The sequence below is a fragment of the Etheostoma cragini genome, chromosome 2 (assembly GCF_013103735.1).
Source record: "Etheostoma cragini isolate CJK2018 chromosome 2, CSU_Ecrag_1.0, whole genome shotgun sequence".
Classification (NCBI taxonomy): Eukaryota; Metazoa; Chordata; class Actinopteri; order Perciformes; family Percidae; genus Etheostoma; species Etheostoma cragini.
In genome coordinates this window covers 9,788,640-9,814,422 of record NC_048408.1, presented here as the reverse complement: position 1 = coordinate 9,814,422, position 25,783 = coordinate 9,788,640, and the positions used below count along the sequence as shown (strand labels likewise).

Genomic DNA, 25,783 nt, shown 5'->3' with positions numbered 1-25,783 from the left:
TGTCATGTAAATAGTTTTCAAATCAGCAATAAATATAACAATTTTTGATCAACTCATATCAATTGCATGCTTAAAAAAACATACCGGTTAAAGCCCCGCACATTTCAAGAGAGCCCGACCAACTTCCGGTTTAAATCTGACCAATTCTGGTTTAGGCCCCGCCCAGTCCGAGTACGGATCCGGACACAGATTATTCATGTGGTAAACAGATACAGATACAGATACAGATAATGCTGTACTCGCTCATCCCAAGTGACTACTGGCCAATAGGCTATGAGATACAGTTTAAATGCAAACCTTTTATACTTGACTTGATGAAGGCCTCACGGCCGATACGCTTTGCCTTGTTTTAATGATTTAGCCATGAAATAAAATAAAGGCTTTTTAAACTTTACCCTCCTGAGTGCCTCAGTGTTCATGAACCCTTGTACACTACCCAAGTTAAAGTGCACCGGAGGGACAATTTCTACACAACCGAGTAGCGCTCAGAGCAGACGGCCTTGTTACTTAATAGCCATTTTCTCATCAACGGATATAGCCTTTCATCTAGCCAGACAGCTCCATTTTGTTCAGCAAAGTTTGTTTGGTTTTTTTTTTAGTTCCCCAAAACTCAGCATTTCCGTCACCATTTTTCTTACCCATTGGTTCTCTAAAATCCTCCAGCACTTCTTATGTTCCGGCTCAGCAGGATAAGCTATAAAACTGCAGTTCATTTGTTTCCTCAGATGGAGTATGTAGATGGATACTGCTTCTTTCTGGGCTTTAGTGCTGCAGGCTGTGGTGTGGTATATGGTTGTGTTACTCAGCTGGCAAACTCCCCTTCAACTTCATTTTCCCCACACAGGAAGAAGCATGTGCCAAGTGGACCGTGTGTGTGTGTGTGTGTGTGTGTGTGTCTGTCTGTATGATAAGTGATAAAAATGAAGAGCTCAAGTCACTAAAATGATTTCCTGATGCCTGTAGTTTTGTAGGTTTGATTTTGGGAAAACAATTCATTTATTGTGACACTGTGAAAATTGAATGTGAGAACCATACAAAAATACCATTTCTAACAAAAATGCAAAATAGTATAACCTTTTTTCAATCACATTATCACCACCTATTTTGTTGAGTTGGCATCAAACTTTGGCGCCCGATTGATTATGTCATCGTGAGTTGTTGTGACATCAAAGAAGTTCTCATAACCCGGCTCATGAGAGGGGCAGAATGCTGGACAGATCACTGCATGATCATGACCAAGGTTCTCAGGAAAGTGTGCCCACCCCCCCACACCCCATTGCAGAAACGTGGACCCAGTAGGAGGCGGTTAAACTGTGTTTGCCTATAAGTCACCACTAAAAGGAATGAGTTTCATCGCTCTCTGGCTGAGAAACTAGGGGAGCTAGAACTCCTCCAAAGGGGTGGAAATGCCACAAAACAGCAGCGGACCTCTATTACTGCAAACCCTACATGAAGCAGCAGCCCAAACAATCAGCTATAGGAGCAATAACAATTGAGACTGGTTTGAAAACAACTCTGGGTTCATCCATAATCTACCAAGCAACATGCACAAAGCACATCTATCAATCCATCTACGGCCCAAGAATTCACTGCATCAATCCCCTGAAAACAGCAGACGGGCTCAAAGTCCTGAAAGACCAGAATAGCATCCCGGAGAGGTGTGCTGAACATTTTGAACACCCTGCTAAAGCAGAACTGCTAAAACAGGGAGGGTATTTCTGCACAAGAGCATTACATAATTACATCACCAAGGTTAGGGCTGATGAAAACATCCCACAGCAATGGAGAGATGCCAGTATTGTCACCGTATTTAAAACCAAAAAGGATGGGGCCGTTTGTGTCAACCATAAGGGCATGTCACTTCTTGCCGTGGCAGGCAAGGTCCTGGCCAAGATGATGCTACAGGGGCTGATTAATGAAATCACACTCTATGCTACCGGAGTCACACTGCGAGTGTAGGGAGCAAGATGAAGACCTGTTTATGGCTTTTGTCAACCTCTCCAAAGCCTTTGACACTGTGCAGAGAGATCTCTTGTGGGAAGTCCTCATCCTGATTGGATGCCCCACTAAGTTTGTAAACATCCTCTGGCAGTTTCATGATGGAATGACTTCTAGGGTGGCTATAGGAGGGCAATAGTCTAGCCCTTTCCTGTGCGCACAGGGGTAAGGCAGGGTTGTGTACTGGTACCAGTGCTTTTTAACATCTTCCTCATATGTGTTGCCCAGCTTCTCTACAAGGAGATTGAAGATAACAGTGGGGTGACAGTAGCGTACAGGCTGGATGGTAACCTCTTTGATATCAGGAGGCTACAGGCAACCACCAAACTGCAGAGAGTGAGGATACTTGAGATGCAGTATGCAGATGACTGCGCTCTCATAGCTTGCTCTCCACAAGATCTCCAGTCGGTCCTAGATGCAGCAGGATGGGGTTGACCATCAACTCTGACAAAACAGTAGTATTCTGCCAGTGGAATGCCAACATCCCACCCATCTTCACTGTTGCAGATGAAAAACTGAAACTGTCAGTTGTTCCATCATTCAAATACCCGGGGAGCATTATCTCTGAATACAATAGCATTGACAATGACGACCAGGATAGACAGATCCAACAGCATGTTTTTCAGAACAGGAACCTTCATCTTAACACAAAAATCTGCGTCTACCAAGCGGTTTGTACCACCACCCTTCTCTACAGCTGCCTGGGTTACTTACAGTCGCCTGTGGGGTGGCACAAGGTCCTAGATGTTTCCCAACGATACTAATGGAAGAAGGGCGGCTGCATTGGCTGAAACAAAATGTAGAAGAAATTTGTTGTTTTTTCCAGACTGTTAATGAAACCATTTAAAACATCACAATATATTGCCTACTGGTTACCTACTAACACCCACCCACTCACCAAGTGTGGGTAACATTTGGTAGTGATGTGGAGAACCGTAACTCTTACTAGCCACTTTATCGTGTAGCATGTAGGTTTATATAACCATATTATTGTAGTTTACGCATATCCACAACGTTCCACTTCCAGGATTGCTTCAATGCAGCTGGAAATTCCACCGGATGTCCCTTATTGAAGCAGGATGTCCATTACCTTCAGCTTTCTTTGTCTTGGCATTTTATACTCCAATCGATTTATGATGACTCTCCTCAGATCCCTGCAGGGTAAATCCCGATTGCTAGCTGTGGCAATTTTGCAGAGGTGCTGTTGTTCTGAATGGCGCCTAGCGCTGCCCACCAATTGTGACTGGTTTAAACAAATGCCAATAAACCAGAGCACATTTTTCTTCCATCCCATAAGGCTGTATGGACTCGCCAGACCCTCCTACGCAAGGTTCTGTGTTACCATATTATTGTAACACTGCCAAAGCATGGTGGCCCTTCTGCTCCGGCACCCATCGAATCCCACACACAGGACCAGCAAGGCACAGTGCACGTTCTGCAGCTCTGCTTAACTGACACACAAGTGATCGCTCCGAACCACTTTTAATTAATATTCGACACCCCTGCACCATTTATGCAAAAATAATCTTTATGTTTTTGACTTAATTGATTGCAAGTTTTCATACACAAGGAGCTTTACACACAGCTAAATATTTGCTGACTTTATGTAGTCTTGATTTGGGTGTTTACAGTTATCATTTACATTTAAATGACTGGTTCTTCAACTAAACTGTAGCACACCATGGTCAAATTCAATAATGTAATTTCCTACAAAATTGTGGCTTGTAACTTCAGAAATGCATGGGCCTGTAGGGGAAGTTAAAAGTGGCTGAAGGTGGACAGAGGGGCTGACTAAACAATAAATATAACAACTGAGGCAACTTTTGTAACACTGTTACAAGAAAAATGGCAGAATTTATATTAAAAACGTATGTGACTAAATCTGTTGTCCATATTTGTAAGTTGAGTGTACTTATATTATAAAAGCTGTAACAATGTTTAACAATTCTTTGTAGTAATTTTAGATTATAAAATACATATTAGCATAACTATTTTTGAGTAGAAATTACTAATTATTTTTAGGCTCAATATAGTACAGTTAATTATGTGCATTTAGATCAATTTAATTGTTTAATTTCCATATACTAAAATTAAGTTTAATCAATTTATTTCATCTATTATAGTTTAATTAATATTCAGAAAATAAAGCAAACCAAATATCTTCAAGTCTTACTTAATTTTCTTGATCCAAGAGATTTTCTCTCTCCCCAAGAAGAGTGCCAGCAATGTAACTCAGGGTAACAATTTCTTACATTGCTATCTTATAACAAAATGTACTATCAACCATTATTTTAAAAACAATGTACCATTCATGACAAAAGAAAAACAACAAAGCATGTACCAGAATAGCTGGAAGACAGCAAACACTGAGGGCCAGCTGTGAGAATACATTAAACTGTAGACACTTACATTGAGTCAATATAATACCCGATATTCCACAAAACAAGCACCTATTTTACCACTCACTCTGTTCTTTACTTTGCAACATCTTCTAGAGCTGCATTTCACTTTCTATTAAATGTGCACACCCCCTAAGCACACAATATCAATGCAGCTTAAAGGGTTCACAATTGAAGCTGAAGAAAGCCTACAGTCCAGCACTGATTTTGTTCTTTAATCCAAGGACTTTGGAGGAAACCCTTTTCCACCCATTTACAAGAGTGCAAAATCTACAAATGACAAAATACACCAGTACTATACAAGTACCTGGAACACTTCCATACCTGCTGTCTTCCGGGCATCCTGGGAATCAGTTGGCGTGACAGAGTGTGACACATTGAGAACCTCAGGAGAAAAGGCTGCAAGAGTATTGAGGCCACAATCACCCTGCACCAATTGCGGTAGCTGGGGCATGTCGTAAGGATGCCCTACACCTGTACGCCCAACAGACTGCTATTTCGCTGCTGACCGCAACACCTGGTGGCAGCTATGTCTTGATGGTACCCAATTTGGAGGAGGAAAGGACAATCAGGAGACAAAGAAGGCTCAGGAGGATGCCCACACCCATGAAGGCCAGTAACATCAATACCATGCAGAAATGCCCCACCTGCAATAGAACCTGTGGGTCCATGATAGGACTACTTAGCCATCAGACAACTTACCATTAAAAGACAGAAGTGGACGTCATCATTGGATTAAATGGAATACCATACGCAGTGTGTGTGTGTGTGTGTGTGTGTGTGTGTGTGTGTGTGTGTGTGTGTGTGTGTGTGTGTTTGATAATAGATAAAAGTGAAGAACTCCAGTCATTAAAATGCTCTCCTGATACATGTTGTGTTCTAGTTTTGATTTTGGGAAAAGGAGCAGATTTATTTTGACACCGTGAAAATTGAATACGAGAATCATACCAAAATACCATTTGTAGCAAAAATGCTAAATAACCCGTTCTCAATCGTATTATCAGCAGCTATTCTGTTTTTTTCATGTCGGCATCTTTGTTAGAGAAACTTTTACAGTTTAAACTGCAGTGATCAGACCCACTGCTTTTTATGAATGTGTGTTGTTCACATCAAGAATTTTAAAATGTTAAGTCTTTCCAATCTGTGCTGTGTTGCATTACGGTGTTCTCACTTATGTTTGGTTGTTATCAGCTTGTGCTTCTCATTTAAACCACAGTACTACACTTTCATTTAAGCTTCCTAATCATCATGGTAATCCCTTGACTTTTCATCGTACACCACATTTTAGTCTGAGTGAAATGTCTGGACAACTAGGGATGTATTGCCACGAACTCTGGCTCAGTGGAATGAAGTAAAATGTTGCTACATGTTGCTAGCACACACTAATTTGCAGATCTTTCACCTCATACATCTATACACATATTTACATAATATGCAAGCTTTTAACAACATTTTATTATAATTTTTCAAGATGGACAATCAAACGGGGCTCAACGATTGGTTGCACGCACATTCACAGCTCCACCCACTGAGGCAATCCGATTTCACAGATAGTCTTGCTAGCTGTCTGGATTTACCATGCAGAGATCTGAGGAGCAGTTAATCACAGTCATCATACATCCACCGGAGTTTGAAATTAAAACAAAAAGCAAGTGGAAGGTGACTGACATCCAGCCGGAAAAAAATTTAACATCCAGAATCCAAAATGTCCCGCGTCACCGGAGCCAACCTAGAAGTGAATCGTCATGGACATAGCCAAAAGTTGCTAGAATTGTCACTAGGCAACTTTTTTAGAAAAATAGTTTCTAAATTTTTTCTTAAAGCTCGACAAATCTAGCGAGAGAATTAACTAAGATTGCGACACTGTTAACTGTCATTGGCCTCACATGAAGAATTGTAATAACCTTTGATTTATGACCAAATACCTGCAAAACTGGTGACATGGCTGCAGACTAGCTATACAGTGTTGATGTTGGACAAACTTCTTATTAGTTATTTATACAATATTCAGGCCTGGTTGAGGTTAAGCAACGATGGTGCTTTGACGATATGGTGATAGGTGACAGGTGACAGGTCATGCACTTGGACATCCAGTGTTGAAGGCCAAACAAGTCAACTGAGAGTCAGTTTTATTCTGTCTCTATCTGTCTACTGTAGACAACACTGTTCTCTGTACAGGTTGTTGAGTCAGCTGTTACGTCTTCAGCTTGAGCCAAACACTGACCTCTAATAACACCATTAAGTTTCCAGTGCCGCAGACTTTCCCTGTGAGATATACTTTATAGCAACATGTCACATTTAGAGATGGATGTTTGGAGCAGCATTTTCATCCTCACTGAATAAATCCTTCAGATGTCAACACAAACAAGGACAGGGACTCCCTGTAGTTATATGCCATCTTTCTTCTGAAGTAATGTTTGTAGCTCACTTGAGAGCTGCCAACATTTTCTCTTTGCCCAATAGACTTTTAATTTAGACATAAAAGGCAATCTGTACACTTTGAGGAGAAAAAAAAAGTAACGTTAGATGTTGTTGACTTAAAAAAAAAAAATCTGCTTTCACTGGCAGACATTCAAAGTGACACTAAGGGTGCTTGTTTGAGAGACACATTTTCTCTTTAAAAAAACTTGTTTTGTAAGTAATTCTGGGTTACACTTAACTCCGGTAACATGGTGCACCTGGTGTCAGTGTATACTGTGGGATTCCATTTATACTTGTGTTTTGTTTTGTCATACATAATAGTAGTGTTGCAGCTAACAATAAGTTGATCTGCTGTCTGTAAACTTCATAATGAATAAATAAGAAAAAAAAGCAATTGCTTTAGGGTCTAACAGAGGATGTAAGTAGTCTGTTCTTTCTGAATGTACTGTATGTACTTTTGGTTTTCCCGTTTTCCATCGAAAAATACTGCTTACTTTGTGGAAGTATATTGATGATCTTCTACCATTTATAATTCAAAACAGACGCCAGTTTTTAATAACGAGATATATGTGTCCTCATGGGAAACAGAGCCATAGTTGCCACAGATATATTAATGCACAAAAGTTGTTCCCAAGTCGTGTTACCTTTTCAGATCTCTGACTACCGTTGAGCTCTGGAATGTGCCGGCAGACAGAACATAATCTAGGTTGAACAAAAGCGGAGGAAGACAAAATGAATCCTGCTAACAGCTAAGGATGGAGTAGCCGGATCTTTGGAGACAATGTCTTTTTTCTTTAACAATGTAACTGCCACCCATGAGGGTCCAGGCTGTCAGGATGTTGAGGACATTTGATGGGCTGCCGGTGAGAGGTGTTTTCATAGCTGAAGGCAAAGTTCCTATTACCTTACACGAACATGGTCCTGCAGACAGTTTGCAGGGAAATTATGGTTCAGTTCTGCACTGCCTTGTAGGCAAAGTGAGAATGTGATTAAAACTTTGCAGTGCAACGCTCTCAAAGTGACAACTTATCTCCATATATTTATCACTAAATATTTTAACATGTATTCACTCAAATTCCACTCTCTATGTCTGTTCAGGTCTATTGTGGCAACTTCCTCATTAGAAGGTTTTATTTTTTCTATTGTGAAATTTTGAAATATTCTTTGGCACAATGAAATGTATCCAACCAGTCTAAAGAAAGGGGTCTACAGCGTGCCTTGATCTGTTACTCATTATCAGTATTGTGTGGTACAAGTATGTGTTACACATAGAATTCTGGTATATTCCAAATTATTTACATATGTTCTTTAAAACTAAGAAGCATTTAAGCCTGATGCAAAGACATCATTTGCTGCATGACGGTCTATAAATATAAATATATAAATAAGAAAGAAACCTGTCAGTCTGACAGACCTTGACATCACTGAGTGGTCTTTTTCTCAAAACCCTATGGGCTTTACGGCTCCCATAATACAAGGTGTTTTTACCTTGGTGGTGTGGGCAAGCGATGATGACATTCACAGGCTTTATTGCATTATAAATCACTTCCACTTCTTACACATCTCCCCAAAGGATGATACGATCTTAATCAGAGAACATAAAATGGCTCCAAATTGACAGCAGCACATTGCAAACTTTAGAACACCCAAGTTATTTTCAAAGAACCTAATAAAAGTTTTGACATGAAATTCAGGAAACATATGCACAAAGCGTAGAAGCCATCTTATATTTTGGCTCATCAGCTACAGTATTTCATGAAGTAGCCAGTTCGTCAATACTTTAGCAAGCTTCTATTGTATCCAGGCCTTAACTAATCTAAAGTTAATCATGAATAACCAGTTAAAATGTGACTGTAGACTGATCATGGCTCCATAAAATCCCTATTGAACCAATAGACTAGTACACTCCAACTGTGTTCAATATACTACAGTGCTGTGTGAAATACACAGATGAACATGAAAGTTAACAACCCATGCTTCAGGTTGTCCAGGGTCATTCAATCATACAGGAAGAGGAAAGGTGGTTGGTTTTACTCCCCTTAGCCATGACACAGAGGAAAACGTATGTTCAGTCATTCATTTTCTTTTCTATTTATGTGTCAGCTGAACTGATTTTATTGGAAGATGTCACCAGATCATCTGGTGACATCATGCAACATCATGCAACATGCATCTAGTCCAGATGCATGTTGGTGGGTCACAAACCTCACTAGCTGTTTCCATCAAACCGTCATGCATATTTTGAGGAACATTTGGATTAGTGAATGCAAATAACATAAACATTACTAGGTAGTAATGTTGGAAAAAAAATTGGAAAAATGAATACTCTGGAGTTCTGACGTTTTTTTCCATTTTGAAATAATGTTATGTAAGAAATGCAATACTTGTTTTTGTCATTGATTTTTATTCTTGATGAAATGTATTCATGGATTCATACTTTTCATCTATTATAGCCAATTTAACGAAGGCTTAACCTTTTGTAGAGTGAACAGTTGTGCTTGGGTGGATTTGTTTGCATGTGTGGGTGCATGTGAAGGAATAAGTGGAGAATGACCAACTACGTTTCAATGTGATAAAAATACCCTGCTACTTATCAGGATTTCACTGTGCCTGCAGTTTATTATGTGGAAATCATGTGAAAACATTTTAACTTAGCATTTTTAATGTAGATTATATGTCACTGCAGGTCTTGGCAGATTTTAGAAGGGGTATTTACATTTTTCTTGTTCTTTTGCTACACTTCCTAATGGAAAATAAAATTTGGTCATACATAAGCCATTTTCTTAATTTTTTCCAGTTTTTAACATGTCAAAACACAACGAAAAATGTTTAATAAAACAGAAGTAATAACTGAATTAAAATTAAGAAATATTATTTTTTCTTCATTTTCTGCCATTTTTACAGCTACACCACACCTGGTTTGGCCAATGTCCCCTGGACAAATAATCTAGGATGCTGAATTACTTCTGAAGTGGCTCTATATTGGAGCCATTATGTTGACCGTAATACACTTCTGAAATGAGTGCTCTGTACTCAGGAATGGATGGATAGCCAGAGCAGAAGCCAAATGGACATAGAGCCAAATTGTTTCTGGTGCTTTGGAGAGAGAAAGGCAGCATTGTTGTTCACTCTCGCCTTCCCCAGTGTGAGGCTCTGGGTCTGTTCCATGGGTAGATGCTGTGATTTTCTCTTCACACTCTGCTTTGGGCATCAGCTTAAATAAAGAAATGCATGCAGGATATTTTGCATGAAAACAAATCTTTGTCTCTATCTGCATTTTCAAACCATGTGCATTCAAATAAATTAAACCATTCAGATGGATTTCTATAGCCATTCACCCTCTTCAATTAAACATGAAGGAGCTTCATTTGTTGTTATGCAACATTTCAATGTTTTTGAAAGGGTTGTATTGATTAAGACAACTGCAATATCAACATTATTGTGAATTCTACAATCCTATATTATTTTCGGCCACACTAAATTGCCACTATGGAGTTTTTTAAACTCACTAATACAGTAAACTTATGCTGAAATTTGATTAATCTGTGTTCATTTGGAAACTGAAATGACATCCCTTGCAACACATTTCGCAGGGAGTAAACTTGAGAAAGTGTTGATACAAACTGGACAATGCAGTGCAAGTTGGCATTCAAGAATACACTTGGTCCGCATTGTGCCTCCTCCTGGCAAGGCTTTTTTTAAACTACTTTCAAACACAACACGCAACTCAAAGTCCTTTATGTAAGGGGAAGAAGTACATCATAAGAGTATTTAAAAACCCAATGAAACGGATAATAAAATAGAACTGCATTTAAATAGAATAGAAATGAATATTTAGGCACCAATATATAATGGTTTACTCCTCAATGCAGCGGGCCGGAGTTCGACTCTGACCTGCAGTCATTTACTGATCATCATTTGACTTCTCTCTCACCTTTCATGTCTTCGGCTAACCTATCAAAATAAAGGCCTAAAATGCCACCAAAAAAGAATCTTTAAAAAAAGAATGAGTGCAGCATCAGACTCTTGCAGGGGCAGACGAAATGGAAGAACGTATGAGAATCATAGCAGGAGGGCTGTCGGCTACCTTCATGATAATCTGTTCAAAGTGCTTCTAGGGAAATAAAGTCCATCCAAATAATGATGATTGGTTGATGTCAAGATTGTTTGCAAACAAGCAGCCAACAAGCAGCATATTAATCAATACCTTGACTGCAGCAGCAGTGCAGAAGCAACTGCTGTAAGGGGATGGCACCGGTTCCTTTTAACTGTAGGGTAGAAAAAGTCTAATAGGACAAATAGTGAACCTTGTGGCAAAACTGTTTGCTTTAACTGCTGTGAACTACAGCTTTAAGCCAACATGGACCTAAAGTTCTCAGGAAAAAAATGGAGCTTTGACCATCTACAATTCCATGACTGCAAGGCAAAGTCCAGCTACTGAGTGGAGCCTGTGGTGAGCTGGTTTTGTCAACTGCTGTTTCCAAGGTCAAGAATTCACTTTCAATCCCATTTTGTTCCAGGTGAAAAAAAGCTCCAGTAAATTGACCTTGGTGAAAATGTTTTCGCTCAATAGATGAACATGAAGGAAAATCTATGTGCGTACATGGGTTGATGGAAGATGATTTCAAAAACAAATGTATGAATAAAATCAATCCGGTCACAGCCCTGGGCTAGGTGGCTGTACTTGCCGACCACATGTGTCCCTGAATCCTGATAGGAAATTTTACTTTGGATTGTTAACATGTTAACCTTTGCTAATTAGTACTGAAATGCTGCAGTTGTGGCTGATGAGAATCTTATCTAACTAAAATGGAAAAAGTTTGTGTCTGTCTGACCAATCCGATCGTCTTCACACTAGGCGAGTGTATTGTTGAGGACCCAAGACAAATGTGAGTTCTTAAGATCCACGGGACATACATATTAGTAGTGCATTATGTACACATTTCAGTGTATTGAGAAGATACAACTTGTAACTGTTACACCGCCAAACAGCATGCTGGGTACAGCTCTGTCTCCGTCACTTGCTACAGTACATTCTAGAACAGTTGAAGAAAAAGAGGTCAGAGATGTTACATCGTAGCAAGCATTTCAAGTATCAGCGACATTACTTTCGTCTAAATGTTTTAGTTCCCGGAAATTACCTAGTCCCAAATAGTTAGCTGTTAGCAATCCATGCATGTATTCTAGCATTGCTAGGTGACGCAACTATGTAACGACAGGTATATTGCACAGGACACAAGGAAGTGCAATGTCAAGTGTGATGTTGTTTGGAAGAGCGGTTCTTTTAGAAAGCTGCAAGCAGCAATACTGGAGGCTAAGCAACTGGCCCATTCCAACCAGGCACATTTTGAAAGGACACCACACTCATTAATTTTGGTGGTATTTGGTCATAAACCAAAGTATTGGATAATGTAGAAATTGGATCTGATGAAAAGTCACGGCCAGGGGATTGCCAAAGTCAGCAGGATTCATCCTTTGAGGACCAATGTTTTTACAAATTTCACTGCAATCCATTTAATAGTTGTCTAGAAATCTCAGTCTGGAATAAAACTATTTCCCACTCAATAACAATTGTAGAAACCGATTCAGTTTGCCCTATAGAAAAGTATCACAGAAAAGTGCAATCATCAAAAGAAGTTCAAAGGTCTTCTAAGCTCTGTGGTAGGCCTGTGTGGTGACAGTTCAGTAAGCAGTGATCCGTGATGGCGATCTAATGGCTTTGTGGGATGGGAGGGAGGGGCGGGACCTTCTTGGTGCTTTGTGACCTGAACATGTCTTCCTGATAAACTGTCAAGGGACAGTGGTGAGCTTTCTACATTCAGCAGAGGTGAGGGATGTTGGTAAGATGGCCTCATTATCATCATTCATCACCAACAACCTAGTCTGCAATCTATATTTATTTGTCACCTATGCATTTATTCTCTGCGGATGAAATCAAATTTCAATCTTAATTTTTGATGTTGAAAATCATACATTGGCCACCTCAATAAAATATATTTATAGACACAAGATCAGGGCTTCCAACAGTTTGTTATCAAAACAAACATGAGCATCTTTTCTTCACTTTGAATTCTTCCATTAAATACACCGTTCTGCTCGACAGAAAAATACACCACTCTTAGCAGTTAAGTTAACCGTTCCCTAATCTAATTTTCTTCAACACCATGTTACTTCAAGAAATGACCTTTAGGCAATGTGTTGGACACAAATATACGTTTCCATCATCAAAATACATCCAACCATGTAGAAGAAACATGCTCATACATGAAATTTGGCATTTGTGTGGACAGAAAAGGTAAAAAAAAACTATCTACACTGGATGGCAATGTAATCTGGGGAGAGGTAATATAATATTGATCAACCCAAGTTAATGTGTTCCAAAAAAAATCAATTTAAAATTCCTTTTTGATATTTTTTCCCTTTACATCAGCCACCACTGTTGAGAAACTATTGTAGAATTATACTACGGTACTTTGTGTTACATCAAAGACTAGATATGTTGGATCAAAAAGAAACAAAGTTCAATAGGGAAAAAATAATAAAGGAAAGTAAAGTGCCAAAGTAGACTCACTCAAGTACAGTACCTAAAAAGATATTTTGCTGGTTCAAATCCAGCTCTGTGTCATGGCAGTGTGGGCAGTGTGTGCTGAAAAACACTGTGTGGCTTCTTTCTGTGTTTGTAGCACACAGAGGTCCCCGCTGAGTAGGGCGGTGGAGGTCTGCCGAGATCCACAAGATGACGCAAAATGCATCACGGAGGTCTGTAGATTGACATCCAGTTGATCTCCAAAGACCTTGGCTGCTCCGAGCTCCAAGCATGGGCCTGGGTCGCCAGTGCAAGGAGCTAGGAGGCCAATCCCTGTTCATCTGCACACCCTGCCCACGTAAAGAACAGTTATAACTGAAAACATAAGTTTACAAACAATGATGCATTGCTATATCTAAATCACTGCTACTCCACTTCAATTAAAAAGGGAAATACTGTTAATTCCTCCTCCATTACATTTATTTGACAACTACTTGTTGTTTACTTGTTACTTTACTAATTAGGATCCCATATTTGAATTCTATATGACTATTTGTATGGAAAGGTGTTGATAGAAAACTCTCTTATATTTTTTTTATTTTGCAGCCTACTCAATGTTCACTACAAATTAAGTATTTGTGTGTTGTATTGCTACTTATATTAAGTTCTCTCGCACACAGTTGTTCTTAGTCTGCCTGATTTGAATTCACGTTAAAGTTATGCTCAGCTTGTCCTTTCACAGCTTTTTCTCATGTGTGTCCTTTTCTTTCAGTTTAAGAAAAGACAGATATTTGTTATTTTGTGGCACACAAGCAGTAAATATACAGATAATAAAGCCAACAAAAGGGGAGGTGGGTGAAATGTGGATGTCTTTTCCCTCATCTCTTGTGTGCTGATTACTGGATCCATATGGCTTGCCATTGAAGTTATCTCCAATGTGTGATTGTGGAAAGTAAGAATATATGTGAGTAAGCAGAGCTTCTAAACTCTTACACCTGAAAACCACAGGAATGCTGCAGAAACCTGCGGTCTCAATTTGCAGTGCAGCAATGTAGAATTTCTCATCCAGTGCAAACATTAATTTGTATTTTTGTCATTGACACTGTGGAAATGTATGTTGCAGCTCATAAGTCAACATTAATAAATGATTGTCTTTTTAGAAGTAACTGCGAAATAGTGCTTACATGTGCAAAAGAACATTTTTTGTGAAGTGAAAATCAACAAGTCACTAACCTTTTATCCACTATGTTATGAAGTCGCAGCCAATGTGAGTCAATATGGCTCATTGAACATACATCGGACAACTCAACAAGAAGAAACCAACAACCAACCAACAGAAACGTACACACGTTAGACAATAAAAGCAATCTAAGTATGCACAGAATCTTCACAGTATCTAAAGAGAGCTTTCAAAATTCTGCAGATAATGCTGAACTTTTACTGTTCAACCCAGAAGGAATATTACATTTGTTGATACTGTAGTAAACTTGACAGTTGTGCAGTCTTGTAACAAAGGCATACAGTATCTCTATGAAAGGCTCTCTTGGTATCGAGCATAAAAACACACTGGAGTGGCTGTGAGTCATCTGTGTTAAGTACAGTGTACATTCTTCAGAAAATGACTCACATGGGTATAATCTGATTGTCGCTCTACACCGGCCCACTCTTGCCTCCCAAACAGAGCTCCCACTCACCATCACTACACTGCAGGGGTTATAGCCAGTAGGTGATTTGAGGGAGGATGCCATCCCACTTGTTAGCAAAATGAACAAAAATGCATGCCCCTTGTTAACCTGCCATGCCAAACTGAATTTAGATGGCAGTCTCGATGGCATTAATTGCCAACATGTAAATCTAAATTAAGCTTTTAATTAGCACAGAGAACATCGGCTGAGATTATACAAGGCTTCTTGTCATCACTTTTGTCATGCATATATCACATGCAGTTTGGGATTTATTTATTTTTTTACAAATAAAAGTAGTAAGTGAAGGCTTTCTTGTAAGTAATAATTGATTGTCTGTTATTCATAAGGGTCCTCAACTGACAAGCTGAGAAAACACCTTTTCAAAAGTTGACATACAAACTCATTTACACAGAAGAGCTTGTTGGATTCTGGTAACCCCCTCACAGCAGAATGCAGCCAAAAAACCCTCTTTGTACAGTCACCTCCAGGTTAATTAACACATGGAGAAGGAGCCATCTCCCCTGACTGCCACTCTCAGAATAGTCTACTGCCAAAAGCAGCTCCAGGTGGGCCAACCAATGAGCACAAACAAATCCTGCCTTTGTAGGTTACATTAATTGCATCCCACTCAAACAGAACATACCAACACCAGGTGCTGCAACCAGATGTCTGTGTGGATGCCATCTCACAGCCTGGCGTCACACCAAAATTCAAATGTGGCCTCTGTCGTAATCATTTGTCACTCTCTTTGTATTAAGAGAAGTTTTAGCTTGACAGGGTGCCAAGAGAAGTGCTGAGGTGAGGCTACTGCTTAAACAAAAGCAATGTTTACCCCTTTTCAATGTATTATAGTTAGGGCTTTGAACTAATTTGTCTTGATTTTTTTTTAGTTTTTAAGAAAAAAAGGTGATGTAAAAGGCTTAACTTGAAAAGTCTTGTTTGGTCAGTATTGCCTCATCCAACAATCTACTGAACCTTGTCTGTCTCCTGTGTGTTTGACCTCAAGGCTGTGTCTCATTTTTGATGTGGTGCTATGAACGATGGCCCCCACCTCACCTTACGCCCATAATGACCACCGATGCAGTAAATCACTTGCTGGGGGAGTCCCCACAACAGAGCTGGCCAGTCTGCGGACTTATAATGAAGGAGTGCACAAATAGGACTTGCCATGGAAGGTTTCTATCACTACACAGTCAGTTCTTATCGTTTCTCCCTTTGATGAGAGGAGAGTGGGGGAAGATAATGTTTGAAGGTCAACTCTCAGCACCGAGCAGCAACCTGATAAGGACTGAGCTTATATTGAGTGAAAGCAACCTTCCAGCCCTGACTGGCAACAGACAACTAAGACACTCAAAAAGCGATAGAATGGCTTTTTGGAACACAGCTGTACACATCTACTTAAGAAGTTATTGTGTGTAAAAAACTATCTGGAACTAGTATTTATGGAAACTCTTTGGGTGGTTCCCATAACAGCACTTGACTGATTTGAGACCTGGCTTTGCTAGACCAAGCACTGTCAACTACCACGGTGCGCTGGCAAGAGGAGCACGTCATAGCCCTGTACATTATGAACAGTGTTGGGAGTAATACTCTGCAAAAGTACCGCAATTACTGTAGGTTAATGTGTTGCTTTATGCTGTAACGCGGTAATGTAATGCATTACTAATAACATTTTGCTAATATTATTACCGTTACAAGTATTTTACCGTAGTTTCTTTAAGATTTCACCACTACCGGGAAACGTTTCGGCACCATAGTAAAGAAATCTGTGAGTAAAAGAGTGCGGGAATTTGATGGTTTAGATGACTGCAGAGACTGATTCTACATTTGGGAGATGGACGTACCCTATGTCTAGTTATTGTACAGAAGTACAGTACGGAAGAGATAGCAAAAGTACTCACTTTGTGTATTTAAGTAGAAGTACAGATACCTGAGTTAAAAATACTCTAGTAAAAGTAGAAGTACTGATTTGATTTCTTTACTCAAGTAAAAGTAACAGAGTACAAGCTTGGAAATTTATATAAGTATACAAGTAAAAGTAGCCTTGCAAATGAATTTTATGCAAAGCTACCTGGACCATACAAATGTTACTAGAGTGCAAGCTGAGAAACTTCAGTGGACATGGAAAAAGGCTCTTTATGTGCCATTGCCTACATTTTAAATGGATTTCTGCCAATAGGCATATAACATCCCATATATGATTATTGTGACAGAGACTGGGACTCCAGGGTAATAAGATTTTGACTGAGCAGCAAGATACGAATTCAATTGTGACTCTGTGATAATTCACAGATCCAGTGTCTCTTTTTTTAATCTTCCCCTTAACACGTAAAGGAATCTACATGTATGTGTATGTGTAAACATGGCTTCTGGAAAGGAAATAAAGGATTATATATGAATTACCAAACAGACATTAATTAGGAAGTTCCCCATAGTTTTAGCGCATTTGCCAGGAGTATGTCTTGATGCCTACTATCTCAAACATCTCTCTCAGATAAGGCCGAGGATGATTGGCAATATCTTGCTGCTTATCTGCCGAATCTCTGGGATCTCTGTTTTCTTCATTTTCAATCATATCGTCATCCATACTGCTATGTGCTAACGTTAGCTGTAAGCCACAATGATTTGCTGCGAATGAATGCAGAAGTCAGCCGAATCTGTCGAGTCTTGTTAGGGATTTATTTAGATCAGTAAATATCAGGTAACATGTTTGCCTATAAAGGGATATAGTGTTTTGGATGAAATTCATCACATTTGTATGATTTTATAGGCATTTGGCATGTCGTAACACTCCCTTCTCTATCACACAACACAGCCACACTGCCTCTCAGGATCTCTACTGCAGGCGCACCTCTGCTAAAGTGAGATCAAATCTGTGAAAACAGTAAATGCCAATGCCTGCCGACCAGGAATTGACCCTGCTCACAAAGTAATATTTAGGCAGGTGTTCAGAGTTCCGACAGTCAGAGTGGACAGACCAAACCCTTTTAATTACCATTTAACTAGGTTTCAGGGTATATTGATTTCCTAAATATCCAATGGAAAAGTTTGCTATTGTTAATAGCAATAATGGATAATACAGTTACAGGTGCTGTGCATTGTCAAATACGTAATTCAATTGCCCTTTTCTTTAAAACACGCAGAGTCTACACACAATAGCAAATCCACCAGAACCAATCAGTTGTTAAAAAGAAAATAAGCCAGTTATCCAGTACTTACTGTATCCATATTCAAAGATGTGGGCTGTTCTCCAGTGATAACAGATAGTGGTTGAATAATATCATCGCTCCCCTTTGTATTTGGATTTATGTGTATTTGAATTACAATGGAAAGCACAATTTGCCATTTCACATTTCAAAACATTCAGATTTGTGTTTGTTAGCCACATCTAATTTATGCACGCATCTCAATGAATTACTGAACAGTTTTTTAAATGGGTGATGCTTCAATCCGTCTTTCACTCACTTTTCTCAGTGCAATAACACATTTCTATCAATAATGCGTTTTTCTTCTTCTTTTTACAGCGCCTCAAATTATTTCAAGCAACCCAAATCAGAATTTAATTAAGCTCATGTTATCATATTTCTTTTAATGTTGTCTTTTAGTCCTCACACTATTTCCGTTATAGGACTAGCACTCTGCTGTGGAAGCTATTGATCAGTGGACTAAGTTCAGAGAGAAAAACCAAACCAAGGCATTGTTGGAAGTTTCAATAAAAGTAAAAACAACAAAAGCATATAAATTAGAGGTGTGCTCCTAAAGGGTGAACTTAATGCTACAATTCTTGTAAAATATTATGTTTTGGAGTCCATAGTAGTCAACTTAAATGTTTTCAAACCCAGCCAAATTTATGTGCGTTATTACTACCCTCACTACAGGATAAAAAAAGACTCACAGCCGTCCAAAGTAATTTTTTTCCAGTCAAAAGTTTGACGGCTTTGCATTTTTAAGACTAAATAACCAGCATCAGTCAGTGTAATATAATGTCATTTACATTTTTGCTGGAATAAAAGGAAAAAATTCACAGGATCTTGATGTGACATTAATGTCTGGCAAGGCTGCTTTTCTGGTCCTCGTAATCTCCATCTTTTAAAGGTGCCTTCTGGAGTTTTTGACCACTAGCAACACTATGGAGCAGTTTTCTTCATGATTGGGCCCTTGTGTTGTTTGTGTTGTTGTTTGCACAAGCATGTGTCTAAGCACAGACGATGTGATTCACAGTCCTGTTGCCACTTTCTGCTCTTCGTCATGTGCCTTTGGCGGGATTCTTGATGTCACTTTTGAAGCTCTGTTTTGGGATCTATTGACTGACATGCGGGACAAGAACGGGACACCTTGTGGGTGGGGTTGTAAAATGTACATTTCAGTGAAACACGATACAAGAACAGGTGAGTTAAGTTTAGGAAAAGATCAGGGGTGGGATTATAAAACACATGCTTCTGTGACATGCGGGACAAGATGTTGTTTGACCCATCGAGCACCCCAACCAGCCTCTTTACGCAGCATTTCGGTATTTCATACTACTCGCTACCGTTAACGCTCTTAGTACTACGACCTCTGCGTTCCATACATAAGCTGAAGCGTGCTTTGTTGCGTCGTATCTGGCGCTGAGAGCCACTAACCACGCGTCTGTATTTTACGAGTTGGGAGTGTTGATCGACAGTTGGTGGCAGTAAAGAACAAAGCCACTTAACAATGTTTCAACCAAAGCAGTAAAGAAGGAGCTGTCAATTTTCTTTTTTGCAGTCTATTGTTGATGCAATAGACAACTAGAAACCTGGTTGCTTGTGAACATGGCAGATAAATGCGTGTTCTTCAGGAGAAATCTAACCGGGAAAATTAGGTTCACTTACATGACATTGGAGAAATCAGGTAACAGGAGAAAGCCGAAACACACTTGTGGATGTAAACAATGCACAATTTTATATGTAAGAAAAACTGTTATTTAGACAACACAATATTTAGACTTCAAGGATTCCCACAAGTCATCTTGTGAGTGACACTAAATGTTAGCATACCGTTCTTTTGTTTTCAAGAAAACTCCACAGACCTTTTAAGACACATTTCCTGGTAGTTACCTTGAGTATTTCTTAGCAGTGCTGGGTGTTTTTCATGCTCTCTTAACAAGAGTTATATCATGACCAAGCAACTGTTCCTCAATATTGATGTGCTTCAAGGTTTGGCCTTTTAAGGATCATTATTCAACTAAATATGTCCACAGTGTATACACGAGTCAAATTTGATGTACAGTGTGATCAGCCCCCTGTTTTTATAATGTCATAAAGACAGGCTAAAAGTGCGCCATCCAAAGTATAATACATGGAAACTGAAAAGGTTGATGTTAAGGGACAAACATCAACCATCAACATTTGGTTTTCTGACCCTTTTACAGTCTAAATGGCATTTTGAAAGCATCTTGCTTTTTTAATAAATAATAAAAAAGTGTACCAACGTGAAATCTCTAGAGTAGCATTACAGCAAAGAGAAGAAGTTTTACATGACAAGGCATGTATTATTATGTATTATGACATGTAACATGACATTGCTAAGACCATAGTGTGACTAATGTTAGCAGTACACAGGCAGTGGTTTGATAACCTTCATATTTTATAATACATCTTTCTTTTTTGCCCTTTAGAGAAACTATAACCATTTAATATTGTGTATTTAGAAGAACACCATTTAAATCCAATGCAAATTTGTATATTAAAGTGAGTGTATCTTGTGTATGTTACGTTTTACCTAGCTGTTATAATAGCATTCAAAGTTCCACTACACACTACAATACATTTGCATATTTTTGATTCACATTTGGTAAAATGTATATTTCGTCCAAGTAACGGCAAATAAAGTCCTGTTTGATTGTGTCACTTGTTTTCCAAATGTAGACAACAGTGGTCATCAAATGCAACAAAAAAAATAAATAAAAAAAATAAAGTTGACATTTAACCAGCATAAAAATTCTTTGCAGGAAACCACCAGCTATCTGTGAGGGAGTCAGGACAGTGACTGCTTTCTAACTGGGTAGCCAGTTTTTAATAAGCTGGTTGCTGGAATGAAAAATAGATTAGGAACAGGGAGGAACAAAATACCCACACTTGGACAGACTGAAGTACTGTAAATAAATGAGAAAGAATAAAAGAGCAAAGACAGTGGAGTGAACAAGAGAGCCAGATAATGGCTTATCTCACTGCGGTCAAGGGTACTTGAACCACAAAGTCTGACACTGCAAATAATCCCAGTTGGTAACTCTTTAAAGTTTAAACTCTTCAATCTATTTTCTTTTATTTACATAGGCATTCTTAAAACTGACCTTGCAGTTTTTGCTGCGCGCTGTGTGATGAAATTGTAATTGATTTTATTGATCTGAGGGTCCATATGCATCAGAGTTTCACTCCCTGCATTTAATATGGACTAAGCTGCAGTTTCTGATTTAAACTTTTGTTGGTAATGATCATAATATAGATCAACTGATGAGCATGAGGCTTCCACTAATTGAAGAGTCAAATATTAGCATGTCACCATCCCCAGCCTAATAAGCAGTCCTATAGTCACATCAGAAACTGGCACAGCAACATTATTTTTAACATCCGTGCTAAATGCAACTCTAACTCATGTTGGCTAGTTGTTACATGCAACTCCTTTCCTTATGTATCATTTTTGAAGTTTCAGCATACCTGTATGGCGTTGCAGAAGAGAAATGAGCGTGTATCTTTACATTCATGTTCATCAAATTTCACATTTGCTTATATAGTGATGTCTATGTGGGGAAATCGTAGCAGAGTGGAAACGCTTTGTTGAATTTTGGAACCGCACTGGCAGGTGACGCTAACCATCTCTCAAACCAAAAAAACATTGCTAACCAGAAGGAAATAAACACCCTTAAACTCAACAATGTAATTACATTTATTAGATGATGAAAAACACATCATGCCCACCCAAGAAGTGGATATTTGATAACCCTGCCTAACCTAAATTATGTCATGAAATAAAGAATTTTTTAGGGTTTATGTTTGCATTCTGCCATATCTGCATATTGGCAACTACAGCATGGTAATGATCAGGGAAAGATCATAGTTAAGGCAGATAAACTATTGTTAAAGCGCCCATATTGTGCTAATTTTCAGGTTCATAATTATATTTTGAGGTTGTACCAAAATAGGTTTACATAATTTCATTTAAAAAAACACCATATTTATGTTGTACTTCACATTACTGCATATCCTGTTTTCACCCTGTGCAGTTAGGTCTCTGTTTAGCAACAGAGTGAGACATCTATTTCTATACAACCTTTGTTAGGAGTCACACATGTGTAGTAGCTAGGTAAGATCACATCAGCTAGATAACTCTTTCTTCAACTTTGGTCAGTACAAGCCAGGATTAGCTGGGAGACTTCTTCTAAACGAGGGTGCATGTGTGGAATACCTGCAGAACAGGGACGTGGAAGTAGTTCTTTTGTAGATTATGATGAACTAGTGTGTGTTGTAGCAGTGTTTTGCCATTGAAAACGACCAAGCATGCTAGCTCTAGCATGCTACGGTTAGCCACCTCGTCTCGGCTAGTTATGTAGAAAGCTGTGCAGATTTTGAACAGCTCATCCGGAGACCAAAGGCAGAGGATATTCAGAAACCCGTATCTCACTCAAAACAGCATGGATGTTTTTTCCAGGTTTGATGTCTGTGGAACCACCAGAGACACAAAATAACACCGTACATCCCCAAAAAATTATTTGGTCATAATATGGCCACTTTAAGGTTAGGTAAAACAGGTAATAAAAATGCAAGTGATAATTTCATTTTTATCAGATTTAACTCTCCTGCATTAAAGTATTTAATTTACCATCCCGATCTTCCTTACTTTCGGCTGCATGCTACTTTCTGCATTGACACTCAATGTTGGAGCCTGTCCTCCCAAGAAACACAACAGTTTTCATCAAGTGCTCCAATTAAACATATGTTTTATGTTTAATGACAAAACCCTCAAGCAGCCATAGTAATTATGACACAAGCAAATGAGTAATTCCCATGACTTTACAATAATGCGACAAAGTCTGCCTTTAATGTATTGTCTATAGTCTTGCATTACCAGACCTACCTCCTCCAGTGACTTGTTTTTGTGGACGTGTACATTTAAAAGTTGTTTTAGTCGTGCAACAGAAAACTCAGATTGGACAGATGGTCTAGCTAGCTGGCTGGATTTACCCTACAGAGATCTGAGAAAAGGTTAACCTTCCTCAAAAATCGACCAGAGTTTAAAATGCCAACACAAAGGAAGCCCAAGGCAATGGACATCCAGTCTAAATGATAGATAAGTAAAAAGGATAAATACTAATAGACTACGCAGTCTATGGTGGGAAGGTGGTCAGGGTGGATGGATGGGTCAACAACACAACAAATCACAGGTGGCCACTGTTTCGACCCACTAGTCAATATTGTTTTTCCAAAGCATGACTATGAACGTCCAATGTTCTATGCAAAAATGATCTATCCATCTGTAATGAGTCTTCAATAAATCATAACAATTCCACTTTACTGAAGAGTAATTTTTTATCTACTACAGGACTTTGCAGCTCCTTCAGTTAAAATGAATATGAAGCTCATACCCCGCCTAGATGTTCTTCTAAATTATTTAAGAAAACTGGGGGTGGGAAATCACTGAATGAAAAGCAACTAAGTTTTAGGTCTCTAATTAAACCTGTTTGCCCTTCTGAGACCAGGGAGCTGCACGTCACTGATGTTTATAAGGTCTTTAGGAAGCTTTAAGATGACAACCACTCAATGAAATGTGAGTGCTTTGTGTGATGTTGTAACACAGAATTGACTTTCTAAAATTAGATGTTCTTATAGTACTATATACATATTAAGATTTTAACCATGGCCTTCATGCCCCACTATATCTTTTTTTCACGGTCTCCACTTTCAATTCAATCTGTCTGTCTATCCCTCCAACCGTTTGGATGTGCTAACACCCACACACTTTTTTCGCATCAGCGATGGGATGCAAAGTTCACTTATAAGAGGCTTTCTGCGCCCCCTCATCCCTAATATCAGTCTTCACTGGATTTGAGTTGTCGGTGGCTGGCAGCAGGGATATTTTCTCTAAGACTGGGCTGATGCCAGAGACGCTCTGCGGTGGTTCTGTTTTCAAGTTTTACCACAGCAGCCCATTAGGTCATACATTTATTACTCCTGACAGGCCTGAGAGGAGAAGAGAGGTAGGAAGAGAAGAGATACCCCAAAGTACACATTTCTTTTGAGCACAATATTGACCGAATATAGTACTACGCAAGCATGGTTTCCCTGGTGCCTTATACATTTGCCACATTCCACTACTGGGCTGACCTGTGATTTTCAATTAAAAAAGTCATTAGCCACATATTTGCATGTCCAGCCGCTTAGACAAAATATGGGATGTGGTTTAGGTATAGTATAGCAACTTAAGCAGTTAGATAAGGTTGGAAAAAGATCATGGTCATGGCAAAGTCATTGGTAAACCTACAGTGCATTCATTGATTTTTCTTTGGCCAACTGGGGGCAGCACAACATGCTGTTAACACAACTCTGACATATAAATTAAAAATCACTAAAAACTTGCAGTATAAATTTGATTTGCGGAACGTGTTAGTGGCTGATTTACAAGCAGTTAGCAACTTTATTTTTTAATTTAAAAAATGTTCTATTCACTCATTCTAATTTTACCTCTCCTTTTTAGTGATGTTTATCTGGAAATATCTCTCTCTTTAGCTGCTAAATGTGGGCTCCTTGGTGTTGGACAGTTAGCTTGCAGTTAGTTTTTAGAGTTTTTTTTTCTGAAAACCACTACCTGCTGTTGAAAACAATGCTGAAGCGAGCAGTTGCTGGCCCCAAAATCAAAACAATGCTAAAATATTAAATATTCTAAAATGCTCCATGGAGCTAATGGGAAGTGCAGGGTGACAATTATCTGTGGGTTTGTTGCTAACGCCCCATTACACAGTACATATAGTTACGTGTCTGTCATTATTTATCTATTGTTAAAGTAGTGATTCAACTACATTTTAGGTATTAAGTTCCGATGCATGCTATAAGTAGCTTATTGAGGCAACCCACACAGCTCATTATTTCATTGCAAAATAAATCTTGTGTAGCCTACATTACTGTTTGACAACCCAACCCAAGCAGTGTGGTTCTGGCTTTACCCAGACTGCTGACTAAAATTGGGATTTTATAGCCCATACGTGTATGAGCCAGTCGATTAGTTTCTCATGCACAAAAAAACTAAAGTGGTTCCATACTAAACCACATCACAAATTGAACATGAGTTGTAGAAGAGATTAAAGCACAACTCGGTGAAGACAGAGTGATTCCCATAGGCTCCCCCCACCTTCAGCGGCGATGTGCAGAGGCTCATAGGTTGACTGTGATAAATGTTCAACATTAGAGATTATAGAGTAGTCAGTTTAATGATAAGTAGTGTTTTCACCCAAAATTACTTTGGTCTATTTCCTAAGGCTCATCGTATTTATTAGCAAGTACATTGGCTGCATAAATCAACCAGTTAATTGCTGGTATCACATCAGACCTTTTTTTTTATCGAGTGGCCTGTATCACACACACTGTTGGGACCCTGTTCTCAAAGTTGGTTGTCCTCACGGGTCCCTGCACATGCGGCAAAACTATTCCATTAATGGTCGACTCATGTCTGATTTGGGTCAAGGACTCTGTTGAAAAAGACCTGAGTATAACCTGTTGGACTATATGTAACACCAGAAGCAT

General features: G+C 39.0%; 2 long non-coding RNA genes across 2 annotated transcripts in view; one reads left to right on the top strand and one right to left on the bottom strand.

Annotated features, from left to right (window-relative positions):
- Positions 1 to 1,696, top strand: part of LOC117954708 — an 8,386-nt gene extending 6,690 nt beyond the window's left edge. Inside the window, exon 3 of the long non-coding RNA XR_004658882.1 lies at positions 1,555 to 1,696. This is a non-coding gene — a long non-coding RNA (uncharacterized LOC117954708). The remainder of the gene's footprint in view (positions 1 to 1,554) is intronic.
- A 2,516-nt stretch (positions 1,697 to 4,212) lies between these two features.
- Positions 4,213 to 25,783, bottom strand: LOC117954712. The gene is made up of 3 exons (XR_004658885.1): positions 25,773 to 25,783; positions 25,491 to 25,506; positions 4,213 to 4,704 (listed from the first exon to the last, which is right to left on the bottom strand). It is a non-coding gene; the product is annotated as an uncharacterized LOC117954712 (long non-coding RNA).